The following is a 13,697-nucleotide window of genomic DNA, read 5'->3' on the forward strand; positions in this document are numbered from 1 at the left end:
TGGGTTTAAAAAGCAGATGGAAGCTCTCCCTCCTTCTCTCTGTCACTTTATATATCAAATAAGAAGGTAAATAAATAATTGTTTTTAAAGGGCTTTCAGTATACAAAAGACTGGGAACAAAATCAAGATTTGTTTGAATTTAAAATTCAATGTTTACATACATATCTTTTAAAATCATTCCAATTTTATTCACTCTTTAACTGTCAGACAGCCTATAATTCCCCAACGTATCAAATAAAACTGTGGATGTTAAAAAGATGTCCAAAAAAAAAAAAAAGAAAATGAATGACAGGGGAACATACTAACATATGGAATTGAAAGGAAAATCAGAAATAGGCGGTGCAGTGCTTTTATATCTTTGGATAAAATGAATAAATAAAAATTCAACAGACATACAGTTCAAAATCTTAACAATTCCTCTTATATTTGAAATGACAGATGCATTCTCTTCCTTTTGCTTCCCTAGAATTTTCTAAATTTTTATAATAGATTAAACTATTACTTGAGTTTATTTCTTCCCTAATTCAAACTCTTATGAACATTCTACTTAAATGGAGAAGCAAAAAATGATTGTGTCAGAAAAAAAACATTTTTTTGTGACAGATCAGCACACGATGTGCATCCTGGAAGACCCAAGTCTGAGTTCCCAGTGGGAACACACGGCAAGTTTCCACAATAAGGATTTTCTCTAACAGGTGAACTACAAATGGACTACACGGGACACCTGTCACCTGGACAGGAGAAACTCAAGGAAGGAAAGCAGGCAAGACAAAATTAGAGGAAAGCGGTGGAAATCGAAGATCCCGTTTATACTGCTCAGATCTGTCTGCCTTTTTGCTCATGGTCCATCAGAACTGCTCACACGGTCTGAAGATGCCCGTGCTTGCAGGTGAAACATGTAAAATCCAACACGTGAGGGAAGCTGAAGAGGCAAGAGCCAAAAGTGTTAACAAAGTAAATCCCAGTGAATTTTTCAAAGGGAAACAGGTGTGGCAGACAAGCAAGTGGATGAATTAGAGTTTTGGGTGGCAGCAGAACAATTAGGAGGAGACACTCCCTGGGGTTTGGAATCATCACGTGAAGCTGCTGTTTAGAACCACAGGGATTGTCAGCTGTGTTCATTCTATCAAACTAGAGTTACCTTAAAACTAGATAAAGCAGGCCTAGCGCGGTAGCCTAGTGGCTAAAGTCCTTGCCTTGTACCCACTGGGATCCCACATGGGCTCTGATACATTCTTCCCATCCATCTCCCTGCCTGTGGCCCGGGAAAGCAGTCAAGGACAAAGCCTTGGGACCCTGCACCTACGTGGGAAACCCAGAAGAAGCTCCTAGTTCCCTGCTTCGGATCGGCACAGCTCCAGCCGCTGCGGTCACTTGGGAAGTGAATCAGTGCATGGAAGATCTTTCTCTCTCTCCTCTGTATATCTGACTTTCAAATAAAAATAAATAAATCTTTCAAAAAAAAAAACCCCAAAATTAGATAAAGTAAAAACGGGCTTAAAATGAACAGAGATGTAAATTAAAATATTACACTTCGATAGGGAGATAGATAGATCTCTTCCTTCAGGGGTACCAGTTGTCTGGCATATATGAATAGAGCCTGTTCGCTATTCAGCAACTTGAAAACTGCCATCAGTATTTGCATACGAGCCTTGAAGCAGAGTCAAGATTTTGCAGGAATCTCTGCCAAGAGAATAAACATTTCCTCCACTTAATCTCCACCAGGCCTGATGCTACATACAAAGGCACAGAGTCAATAGCAGTTCATGGCTAACAAGGTACCAGTACTGGGCAACGAGGTGCGTGTGAGGTGAAGGATCACCCGATCTGGTCTCTAATCGAGCCAGCATCAACATTCTCATTCCATCCACAACCCTAAGCCACCCAGTTCTGAACAAAACAAGAAAAATCTAGTGCTGACAATAAAGGACAAAAATCCACACCGCAAACCAAGCTAAGCATGAATTCAATAGTGTCTTTCCTAGGTGCTCTATAATAATTAAAAAAAAAAATTACAGAACTATTAACTATTCGCAGTGGATAGCTTTTAACAACTAGTGATTAAGGGAAAACCACCTAACGAGTGTGTAACAGACTAGTCACCAACAGTAATGGTCAAGTTTCTAATTGTTTTACCACAAACTGTAGAGACCGTTCTTCCAAATACCAAAAAGAAAGCTAATCATATGAGGGAAAAAAGCTAGTCTTCGTCGTTTGAATTTTTTTTTTTTTTTTAACCAGGTGTTCCTATAACATCTCTTTTAAAACAGGATGTTTTAGGAGCAACCCTTTTACTCCCACTGTAGTTTCCTCTCATTTTTAATACCTCAGTTATTTCCAATTTCTTTTCATGGGGGGTGGGGAAACAGGAACAGGAATAGTCCGTGATTAAAATAGGCATGCTGGGTCGGGGCAATTAGCCTAGCGGTTAAGACACCACCTGGGATGCACACATCCCATTTGCTAACGGGTCGGCCATGCTCCAGCTCCTTACTCCAGCTTCCTGTTAATTTGCTCCTTGGGAGGCAGCGGTGATGGTTCAGGTCATTGATTTCCCTCCATCGCTGTTGGAGATCTGCATTGAGTGCTCGGCTTTCAGCTTCAACGTGGCCCAGTCTTCGCTATTGCAGGGATCAGTGGATTGAAGCTCCCTGTCTGCTTCTCTGCTGCCTCAGTGAAAACAAAAACAAAACCAAGCAAACCATAGTAGGTTTCTTCAATATTTAGACCCAAACAAGCTTAATCCCCAACTTCAAGTTGTTTCTTTGTGACGGCAGGCATAGCAGCCGTGAATCGCTGATGGAGCACTGGTTCCCAGCACCCCTTTCTTTATAAAAGCAGAACGAAACAGCAAGTTAATGCCATGCTAGGGTCATTTCTTCAGCCCTGAATTTCATCATCTGGGTCTAGGAAATGATATTTTGTGCATATATTTTTAGATAAGCTCATTAGGCTCTATTGATATTAAACTAGCATCGCTCAGAAGCTTAAATGGTGGGAAGCTCTTCTCTTTGTTCTCCAGCTCTCAGTAATAAAATGTAAGGATTTTTCCATGAACTCACAGCCCACAAGCTGCCATCATAGACCAGCTGTCAAAAGCGAGGAACATAAACAATAAACACTAGCTCACTGTGCACGGTCCCCCCCAGGGACACCTGATTGCAGTGTACAGCCCCCAGCATCCTAGAGCGTGCTCACATTCATTATCTTTTACGTGGAGCTTGGAGTGGCAAGGCAAGACGTCAGGAATAGCCCCCCAGTCTCCGTCCGTTCTATTGCAGAATATCACAAATTGCAGGCTTTAAGATCCAGAATTGAGGGCCCGGTGCGGTGGCGCAAGTGGTTAAGGTCCTCGCCTTGCACGCCCGGGATCCCATATGGGCGCCGGTTCTATCCCGGCGGCCCCGCTGGACGGAAGATCTTCCTCTCTGCCTCTCCTCTCTGTATATCTGCCTTTCCAATAAAAATAAAATAAATCTTTAAAAAAAACCAACTAGCTTGCTGGTGATTCTCATCTTGCCAGAACCTGCTGGCTGTTAATCTGAGGGCCACACAGACATATTTTGACCTGTACAGTGCCATAGTTGGCAAGGGAAACAATCAGCAAAGTAAAAAAGCAACCCACAGAGTGGGAGAAGATCTTAACGCACTATGTAGGAGATAGAGGGCTAATCTCCAGGATATACAAAGAACTCCAAAACAACCAAAACACCAAAACAAACAAGCCACTCAAGAAATGGGCACGAGAAATGGGCAAACATTTCACAAAGGAACAGGCCCAAATGGCAAACAAACATATGAAAAAATGCTCCAGCTCCCTGGCAATAAGGGAAATCCAAATTAAGACATCGATGAGGTACCACCTAACACCAGCAAGATTGGCCCACATAAACAAGAACACCAACGACGCTTGCTGGCGAGGATGTGGGGAAAGGGGACCCCTACTCCACTGCTGGTGGGAATGCAGGTTGGTACAGCCTCTATGGAAATCAGTATGGAGAACACTCAACAATTCAAAATCAGCGTACCATATGATCCAGCAATCACACTCCTAGGAATATATCCAAAACACCTGTTTCACGACAAACCAACATGCACCCCTATGTTCATTGCAGCACAATCAGTAATTGCCAGAACATGGAAGCAACCGAAATGCCCATCAACAGAAGATTGGATAAGAAAGCTTTGGTTCATCTACTCCATGGAATACTACTCAGCTATTAAAAAAAACAAATTGCAGTTCTTTGTGGCTAAATGGGCCCAACTGGAAACTATAATGCTAAGGGAAATGAGCGAATCCCAAAAGGTTAGATACCACATGTTTGCCTTGATTTAACCAGTAATTTTATTTGTTTGTTGGTTTATTTGTTTTTGAACCTGTCATTGATACTGTCTCAATCCAAGTGTTGTGAAAATTTGAACTTGCATTACTTTTAACATATTGTTTACTCAATACTATGTCAATCAATTTCATAACATTGTAAAAAAAAATTCTAAAAAAAAAATATATATATACCAGTTCCCATCTCCCAGTACTGTAGCATTGAGGTTTACGTTTCCAATGAATGAGCTTTTGGTGATCATGTTCAAACCACAGCACCCAAAACAGGCTGCCTCTGGACATATACCAGCTAAAGTACCCCTCTAACATTTCACCTGCTTCATTTTCTAATTACAAACCTCCGTGCAGGTGGGCAGTTACAAAAAAGGACAAGATCTTCTGAGTGGGACAGAGGGAAATAGATGCCATTGGTCTGTTTTCTTTCTTTCTCTTTTTGTTTCTTTCTCTTTTTCTGTTTCTTTTTTCTGTTTCTTTCTTTCTTCCTTCCTTCCTTCCTTTTTTCTTTCTCTGCCTCTTTCCTTTTTTCCCTTGTTTTGTCAGTGAGCAAAGCAAAATTTATAACCTCAGAAACCTCCTGCCACAGCAGTTAGAAGGGAAGCCTCGAAAAGGGGAAAACCAGAAACACTGTGAGGGTTAAGTTTTTTTCAAACATAAATTTATAGAGAGAAAGAAAAACAGACCAACAGCTCACAATCAATTAGAGCATGGGGACAAATTTCCTCCAAGGGTCAGAATAGTAGGCCAGGCCCAAAGGGCCGTTACCCCTTCCTTAGGGTTTCCAGTGTTTTGAGAACAGCAGAGAAGCAGGAGTTCTACCTTTCCCAGCCTTCAGTTTCATGAGAATAGAAAGAAGTTAGCATGCCTTTCTGGAGGCTTTTTGTTTTTTGTTAGGGTGTCACTGGGCACTGAGGACGCTCTGGCCGAAGCTCCGGACATGGGAGCAGGGCCTCACTTCTTTGCCCAAAGCCCTTTATGGATCAAGCTGTGGAACAATTTCGTGCTGATGCAAAGGGAGTTAACATTGTGTCTGAGCTGCTTACTCCATCTCCACAGGAATGGCTGAAGAAGCATCCCTGTAAGTGTGTGTAAGAATGGACCCTGAGCTTCAACAGTGGAAACATGACACATCTGTACATCTCAACTGAACGTCATCCTCCAGCGGCGCAGCAGAGGAGACAGCTGCAAAGTTTCATGCCCTTGGTGTATATGAGAAAGACTGTGTTGCAGGCTGGTCATACAACTGAAGGGGCACTATGGTCATCTCGTAAGGGTGTCCAGGCAGTGATGGAGACAACCCCAAAGGAGAGACATTCTTAAGCTCTGAGGGGCTTGGAGGAGGGAGAAAGCTTTGGAATGTGCCAAGTTTCTGGGAATTATCCTAGTACTATGATGACTGATGATTTTCATCCTCTAATACAAAATGTTTTATTGTTATTTTTCTGTTCTAATGATTATCATGATACTTCAGAAAAAAAAGGTATGATGATACAAAGAAATGTTGAGCTACTATTTAAGTTACATGAAATAGATGCTTTTTAGAAAATGATTCCTTTATTAATGCGGTGTATCGGCTTCATTGCTTTGTTATATTCCTGTATTCACAGAATTACAATAGAAATGCATCCAAATAGTCATTCTGTTATGGTGATAGGATAATAGCAGCTTTCTTCAGGATATTCTTTTTTTTTTTTTAAAGATTTATTTTTATTATTTTTTCATTGGAAAGGTGGATATACAGAGAGGAGAGACAGAGAGGAAGATCTTCCGTCCGATGATTCACTCCCCAAGTGAGCCGCAACGGGCCGATACTATGCCGGTCTGAAGCCAGGAGCCTCTTCCGGGTCTCCCACGCGGGTGCAGGGTCCCAAAGCTTTGGGCTGTCCTCTACTGCTTTCCCAGGCCACAGGCAGGGAGCTGGAAGGGAAGCGGGGCTGCCGGGATTAGAACCGGCGCCCATATGGGATCCCGGGCGTGCAAGGCGAGGACCTTTAACCACTTGCGCCATCGCGCCGGGCCCCAGGATATTCTTTTAAGATTATTTTTCAACAATGATAAAAGTAAAATTTAAAATCTGCATCTTTTTAGATGTCGACAATAGATTAGAAATGTTCCTGTATTTCACACTTCAACTCTGATTGCTTTGATGAAAAATAACTTTGGTGACGCTTAGTACACTGAACTCACTCATGAAGACCTTGAATAGGGATGGCCACCGTCAAAATTCAGATACGATGGTTCAACTTCCTGGCCAAAAAGGAAGGAGAACCAAGAAGGCAACCCCAGCTCTAGCGATCTCATCAGCCCCCAGAAAGGAGACAAATCAAGGGTTTGCTTTTCTCCCTGAGTAAGCAGCTGGTCGGGAAGAGAGGGAGTTGTGAGATTCTAACCTCCTTTCGATGCTTATTTTAAATTCAGTACAGCAAGCTCAGAGAAGCTTCATCAAATAAATTGGATACATTTTCTGTGTACAATCACTAGTACATCACAAGTTACAGACTTTAATAGTGTACTGGCGTCAACATTTTTACTTAGCAAAGTTTAGCAACACCTAATTCTATCACGGGAACTTGGTCAAAGAACAGCTTCTTTGTCCTCAGAGGCCTAAATGAGATCCAGGTCTGTGTTTGGGTTGCATGTGGTGGTTGCTGGATCCTTGCTTCGACTGTGTGGCTGGCTATTTAAGTAATGAAGGAACACAAGCAAACCTCTGCCTGCAGCTGTTTCCATTATTTGTGTACGCAAAGGCCTTCTGGAAGGTGATTGATGGCTGTGTTAGGCATTAACCCAAGACAGGTGACCAAGGAGTGGCTTTGAAACTCTAGAGCTAATGGTCAGGCCACTGTATAACTTCTACAAATTCCTTATCCCACATGTAGGTAATCTTCCAGCAATGTTAGCGACGGTAGCCTAGCCAACAGAAATATCATGATTAAAGTCTGATAGTTTTCTGTATATGGCTGGGACATGTAATCTGTGGGATGTCACACAGACGAGACCTTCCCATGGACTCCACACACTAAGTACAGCATTGCATCCCTACGTGACATGCTAACAGCTGCTGGACCGCATCTGTTCCTCTCTCATTGACATCCTCTGCAGCAAAGCCCAGTCTGTAGATTGGGAGCCTCACAAGGAACCATTAAGAAGCCAAGCAAACAGCAGAATTCCGACACTGCCTCTAGCATCCTGATTAGGATATTAGGAATGAGGAATTTGCATGGAAAAAAATCAAATAGCTTGCCCGAAGGTTCTGGTGAAAAGTTAACCTAAGTAGCCAATGTTCTGCAGGATGTTACTCTGGCAAAACAGGTGCAAGAGCCCAACTCTAGGTGGCCACCTTCTCCTCATCTTACTGAGCCCCAGGCTGTGCTTGGCTTTACTCTGGGTGTGGTATGTCTTTGCTGTGCTAGGAAGTTTCTCTCTGGAACAAATACTTGTGAAGCCCTGATGACTTCTGAGCATCAGGGCAGAAAGCACCAGGGAATAATTGTCTCTTTTACAAGCAGATATCAGCTTCTTTTCTTTTTGATCTTTTTTTCCTTTTTCTTCTGACTGGCATGTCAGCTCCCCCACAAATAGAGCTAGGAGATCTTCAGCAAGAGGTATCATTCTCAATGGCTCTGTTTCCTTACATGTCAACAGCACAAAAGCTGAGTGCCTATCTCATGAGGATGGTTTAAAAAGGAACTAATTTAGCATAGTATCTCCCACATGGCAAGCATTAAAAAACATTAGCCATTAGGAAAAGCATTAGTTCTTCCTCCTACAATTCTAAAGCTAGTAGAGCCAGATTTAATGGGCAAAACCTGAAATCTGCATTTAAACTATGCCTTACCAGGCAAGAAAGATTTTAAAACTTTCCTGTCTCATTATGAGTAGAATAGCACATGGATGTTTTAAGGTGGTAGAGATGGAACAGATGTCATCCCTGTAACAGACTCTTTGATGCTGAGTTCTAAAGGTGAACTTGACTTGCATTAGTTCAGGCTTTCCAACCTGAAGTGTAGTCAGCTTCAAATTTCAATTTTGTCATTCCCTATACTAACACATGGAAATAGGCAACAAATTCCAAAACCTCACTCTGTAAGTGTCAACTCCTTTTGGGATTGTTAGTGGCAATGGAGGTAAAACAATAGGTATCTAATACTACCTGACTTAATACATCTTTAGTTATTCCAGACATATGTTTACCTGGTTATTTCTCCAATATATACTCAACGGCATTTCTATTTACAAAATACTACACAAATTATACAGGCAAGTTTTTATATGTTGACAGCAGAGAGGCAGGGATCTTTTAATTACAGCCTAATAAAGAATATTGATGTTAATCAACTAATTGAAGATATACATAGTTATGAACTGGGGTTTAATTTCTGAAGTAGAGATTAAAAATGACAGGGAACCATATCACAGGTATGTCTGATCTCACAGAGTGATTTTCCCTGAAGAAGTCCTTTGGTTGCTAGGAACACAAGAAAGGACAGTTAACTGGGAAAGAGGAGTCTGAGGGAGAAACCACTGAGCATGGCAACACTATGGAAGTATACCAGATGTGGGAAGGCTATGGACTCCTTTAAGGAAGAGACAGAAGGCTAATATGTTAGAGACACAGGATAAGTACAAGTCATGAGAAGCCAGAGAAGGAGAGAGGTGACAGGATCAGGGTTCTTTGCCTTGGCATTACCAAATATTTTGTTTTTTAGCTCTCAACCATCAGAAATGTGTTTTGTGGAAATCAAATGTATATCCTAGCCTTCATACTGAAAAAAAGAAAGAAGACAAGGTTTGGAAAGACACATAATGATTTGATTTTTAGATTAATCAAATAAGATATAGCAATTTTTGCTAGGGATCTCTTCAGCTTATTTTCTCATTTTATTGTTAAGAATACTGAAGTGGCTTTGTTGTCAAAATTCAGATTAAACATTTGGTAAAACCAGATGAAGAACACACAGTCTGGCTGGCCAAGAGAAAACTGGCCTTTATTCCTGACTCATATGTTTAAATAAAGCACCCTTGGAGGATGAATTTTTCTTCTGTAATTAGAGAACAACAATGAGGTAAGAATCTTGGCACAGGGATTATAAGATACTAATGAGCTCTGCTTAAATATGCAAACTTGAGTGGTAATGGTTGATTCTTTTCAGAGGGCCAAACCCTGGGAGTGCATGGGGTATAAGTGGGGGTGAGAAAGCAAGGTTGGGGGAATTGAGATGAGCTAAAATTGCTGAGAAAAGGAACAAACAAGGAGCAGCAGGACCAGAAATTTCATGGAGATGAGCAGAAGATGCTTTTGATAGGAACCTACCTCCTTCCCCCAAGAAGCTTGTGCTGAGTGATAGCAAGGTGCCAGCAGGAGGAACTGCCCCAGGTACTGGTGTCAAAGGCTGAGAATGAAGAAGCAGAGAGCAGACCGACTGCTTGACACAGGAGTGGTTGGATGCAGATTGCTAGTACACTGCCTGGGAGATGGCCCAGCAGGTGCATAAATGTCCTAAGGACCAGCTATTCCAGCTTGCCCTGCGGTGCAGGAATTCCCAAGACACAGCACTGAGAGTCAGCAATGATATTGCTGGACTCTGATCATTCCAGATCAGTGGGGGCCATCCTATCCACAATGTCACCTTCCACAGAACATTGCAGAAATGTACAGGACAGACATAGCTCTGACACTAGCAGCAGTTACAGCTACAGAACTTCAGTACATAGGCAAGTACCACTGTGGATGGCCGCAAGGAATTTATGTGAGCTTCTCTCTTTTAAGAGTGTAATATAGAAATCAAAGATCTAGGGGGAAGACATCCATATAAATTACCCACATTTGAGATTACATTGTTTCAGTCAATTTTTAAAATTGAAATAGGTCATTCAAACTGTAAAGGTTTAGGGTCATGCTTATCAGGCTGTCTTCACCTGCTATGCCAGCATCCAATAAGGTCCAGCTCCCTGCTGTTGACCTGGGAAAGCAGTGGAGGGGAGCCCAACTCTTTGGGCCCTTGCACTCACATGGAAGAGATGGAAGAAGCTCCAGGTTCCTGGCTTTTGCCCACCCAGCGATATCCATTGTGGCTATGTGGGGAGTGAACCAGCAAATGGAAAATTCTCTTTCTCTCTCTCCTTCTCTCTCTGTCTCTCTTTCGCTGTCTCTCCCTTCTCTCTGTAACTCTGCCTTTCAAATAAAAATAAATCTTTAAAAATAATGATATGGATTTATAAGAATCCAAATATTAAAGCTGCAGTTTTCATAGAATTTTCAGTAGTTTGAGAGCAGGAATAAGAAGACACTAGAAGAAGAACAGAATTAAATGTGAAAAAAAACACCATCTACAGATATTCACTCCGTGTAAACCATTTGGTGCCACACACACAGATGAGCAGGAGTAAGCTACAGAATGAAGTCAGGCAGTCACTCACAAAGTCAAAAGGAGAGGTTGATTTAATCACATTATATGTGAATTTTTATTAGCCCCCTGCTAATTTCTTTTAAAATATTTGGACCTGACCTTGTGTTCATAGACAGCTCTCTTACAGAGTTAGAACACAGTTAAAGCTACACTGTCCTCAAGAAGTTAAAACAGTATGTCTACAAGTAAAAGTAGCAGGACACGGGCCCGGCGCGGTGGCGCAAGTGGTTAAGGTCCTCGCCTTGCATGCCCGGGATCCCATATGGGCACAGGTTCTATCCCGGCAGCCCCTCTTCCCTTCCAGCTCCCTGCCCGTGGCCCGGGAAGGCAGTCGAGGAAGGCCCAAAGCTTTGGGACCCTGCACCCGCGTGGGAGACCTGGAAGAGGCTCCTGGCTTCAGATTGGCATAGTATCGGCCGTTGCGCTCACTTGGGGAGTGAACCATCAGACGGAAGATCTTCCTCTCTGTCTCTCCTCTCTGTATATCCACCTTTCCAATAAAAAAAAAAAAAAATTAAAATAAAAAAAAGTACCAGGACACAGAAAACGGCAAATGTCTCAAGGTGATACAAGTTTAAAGAGGATAATTGGAGACTGTAGCACAGCATTGAAGTATAGCTCAGAGTGGGCACTTTTAGCTATACACTCAATGTAAATAGACGAAGTATTTATGCCATCGATGTTTGCTACTGTTTGCATATTCAAATTGTCCATTCAAATTGTAGAATTTCATCCCTAGTGTTAAAGGTACTAAGAGAGTGCGAACTAAATCCAATCATGATATTCAGAGGAAGGGTCTTTGGGAAGTCACTGGATTGGCATAGTTAGTGTAGAAATCCTGTGACTGAATCCTGGTGGCTCCATAAAAGATGCAGACACCGACCAATATGCATGTTCCCTGTCTTCTGTAATTCTCTGAACCATCTTAGGACTCTGCCCACACGAACATCAACACCAGGAGCTCAACTACTTGGGAGTGACACTCCAGAATGGTGAGACTCTATAACGTAACTGTAATGCTCACTGCCATTTGCAACTCACTTTTGTATACACTGATAGAATCTCACAAATCTTTTATTAAAGTCTTATTTATTTTTTTATTGCAAAGGCAGATTTACAGAGAGAAGGAAAGACAGAGAGGAAGATCGTTCATCTGCTAGCTCACTGCCCAAGGGGCTGCAACAGCTGGAGCTAAGCCAATCTGAGGCCAGGAGCCAGGAGGTTCTTCCAGATTTCCCACGTGGATGCAGGGTCCCAGGACTTTGGGCCATCCTCTACTGCTTTTGAGGGCACAAGGAGGGAGCTAGATAGGAAGTGGAGCAACCAGGGCATGCACCAGCTCCCATATGGGATCTAGGGTCATGCAAGGTGAAGACTTTAGCCACTGGGCTATCGCTCTGAGCCCCACAAATCTGTTATTTTTGTTTTCAAAGGCATTTGTTTGACAGGCAATGGGAGAGAGAAAAGCAGGAGGAGAAAAGAGAGAGAGAGACAGAGAGAGAGAGAGAGACCCTTATCTAAATTCCCTCAACAACCAGGGCTGGGCTGGGACTCAAGATGGTAGCTTGGAATACAGTTCAGATCTCCCACAAATGTGGCAGTGATCCAATGCTTTGTGCTCTTAAGTCTGCGTTGGCAGAAAGATGAAGCCGGGAGCTAGGAGGGGCTGCAGTTGAAGCCAGCCATCCGATGTAGGATACACACAGATTTCTTAATTGCTAGGCTATTTATCTGTTCCCCACAATCCTTTGTATTTAAGAAAACAATCCAAGGATACAGTAGTTCAATTATCTCTCTCTCTCTCTTTCTCTCTCTCTCTTAGATATTTTTAAATTATTATCTGCTAGAGGTGCTGCAAAACTTTGAGGAAGTGTATACTATATAATTCATTAGAAAACAAAAACAAATAAAGAAAACCTTTTAGGGTATTTTTTTTAGATGATACAGGAAAAAGTACCATTAAGAAATTACCTGGGAGGGAGCAGAGCGTGTTGGCCTCGCAGCTAAAGTCCTCACCTTGAACGTGCCAGAAGCCCATATAGGTGCAGGTTCGTATCCCAGTGGCCCTGCTTCCCATCCAGCTCCCTGCTTGTGGCCTAGAAAGCAGTCGAGGATGGCCCAAAGCCCTGCGACCCTGCAGCCGTGTGGGAGACCTGGAGGAAGTTCCTGGCTCCTGGCTTTGGATTGGTACAGCACCAGCCGTTGTGGTCACAAGGGAAGTGAATCATCGGATGGAAGATCTTCCTCTCTGTCTCTCCTCCTCTCTGTATACCTGCAATAAAAATGCATAAATCTTAAAAAGAGAGAGAGAGATTACCTGGGAGAACGTGCATAGTTTATCTCATTGCTACTGATTAGAGATCCCAAACTTCATGAAGTTGCTTAACTGACAGACTTTAATCAGTGAAATAAATGAATGAAGTCAAGAATGTTATTCTGACATTTCTTTGTTAAAGTTTCTATAAATGCCTTAAAATCTAAAACGTTCTTTGAACCAGGAATATCCTATTTGTTCCCTCATTAATTATTGCATTAAATCTAATATTTTCTGGCCATGAGTTTTGCCTTGTAATAACTTACCATTTTGAAAGTGTATTTTAGCCGTAAGTTTCTCACAGCTGTATTCTCAAAGACTGAGAAAGATCAGTGAAGTGAATTTGACATGGAAACACATAAGGAAGAGTTTCTTTCTCTCATTTCCTCACTATGCTGCTCGTTTTTTTTTTTTCAGTAACCCACGATGTAATTGCATAAAATGCTCTTAAAACATTTCATCCTGAAGGTGTTATTCTATCTCTTTACATAAAAGTTCTTCATAACTGGTGGAAAAGTGTAAAATCTGCAGTGGATGAGAAGTAATGGAAATTCCTTGTGGCAGGGACAGCATGCCCTTTTCTTGAATAGTAACGCTCTTCTTTAACATATGGCCTTCTGATTCCACACTGTGC

Source organism: Ochotona curzoniae, unplaced genomic scaffold (assembly GCF_017591425.1).
Source record: "Ochotona curzoniae isolate NIBS_2020 unplaced genomic scaffold, NIBS_Ocur_1.0 contig_4642, whole genome shotgun sequence".
Taxonomy (NCBI): Eukaryota; Metazoa; Chordata; class Mammalia; order Lagomorpha; family Ochotonidae; genus Ochotona; species Ochotona curzoniae.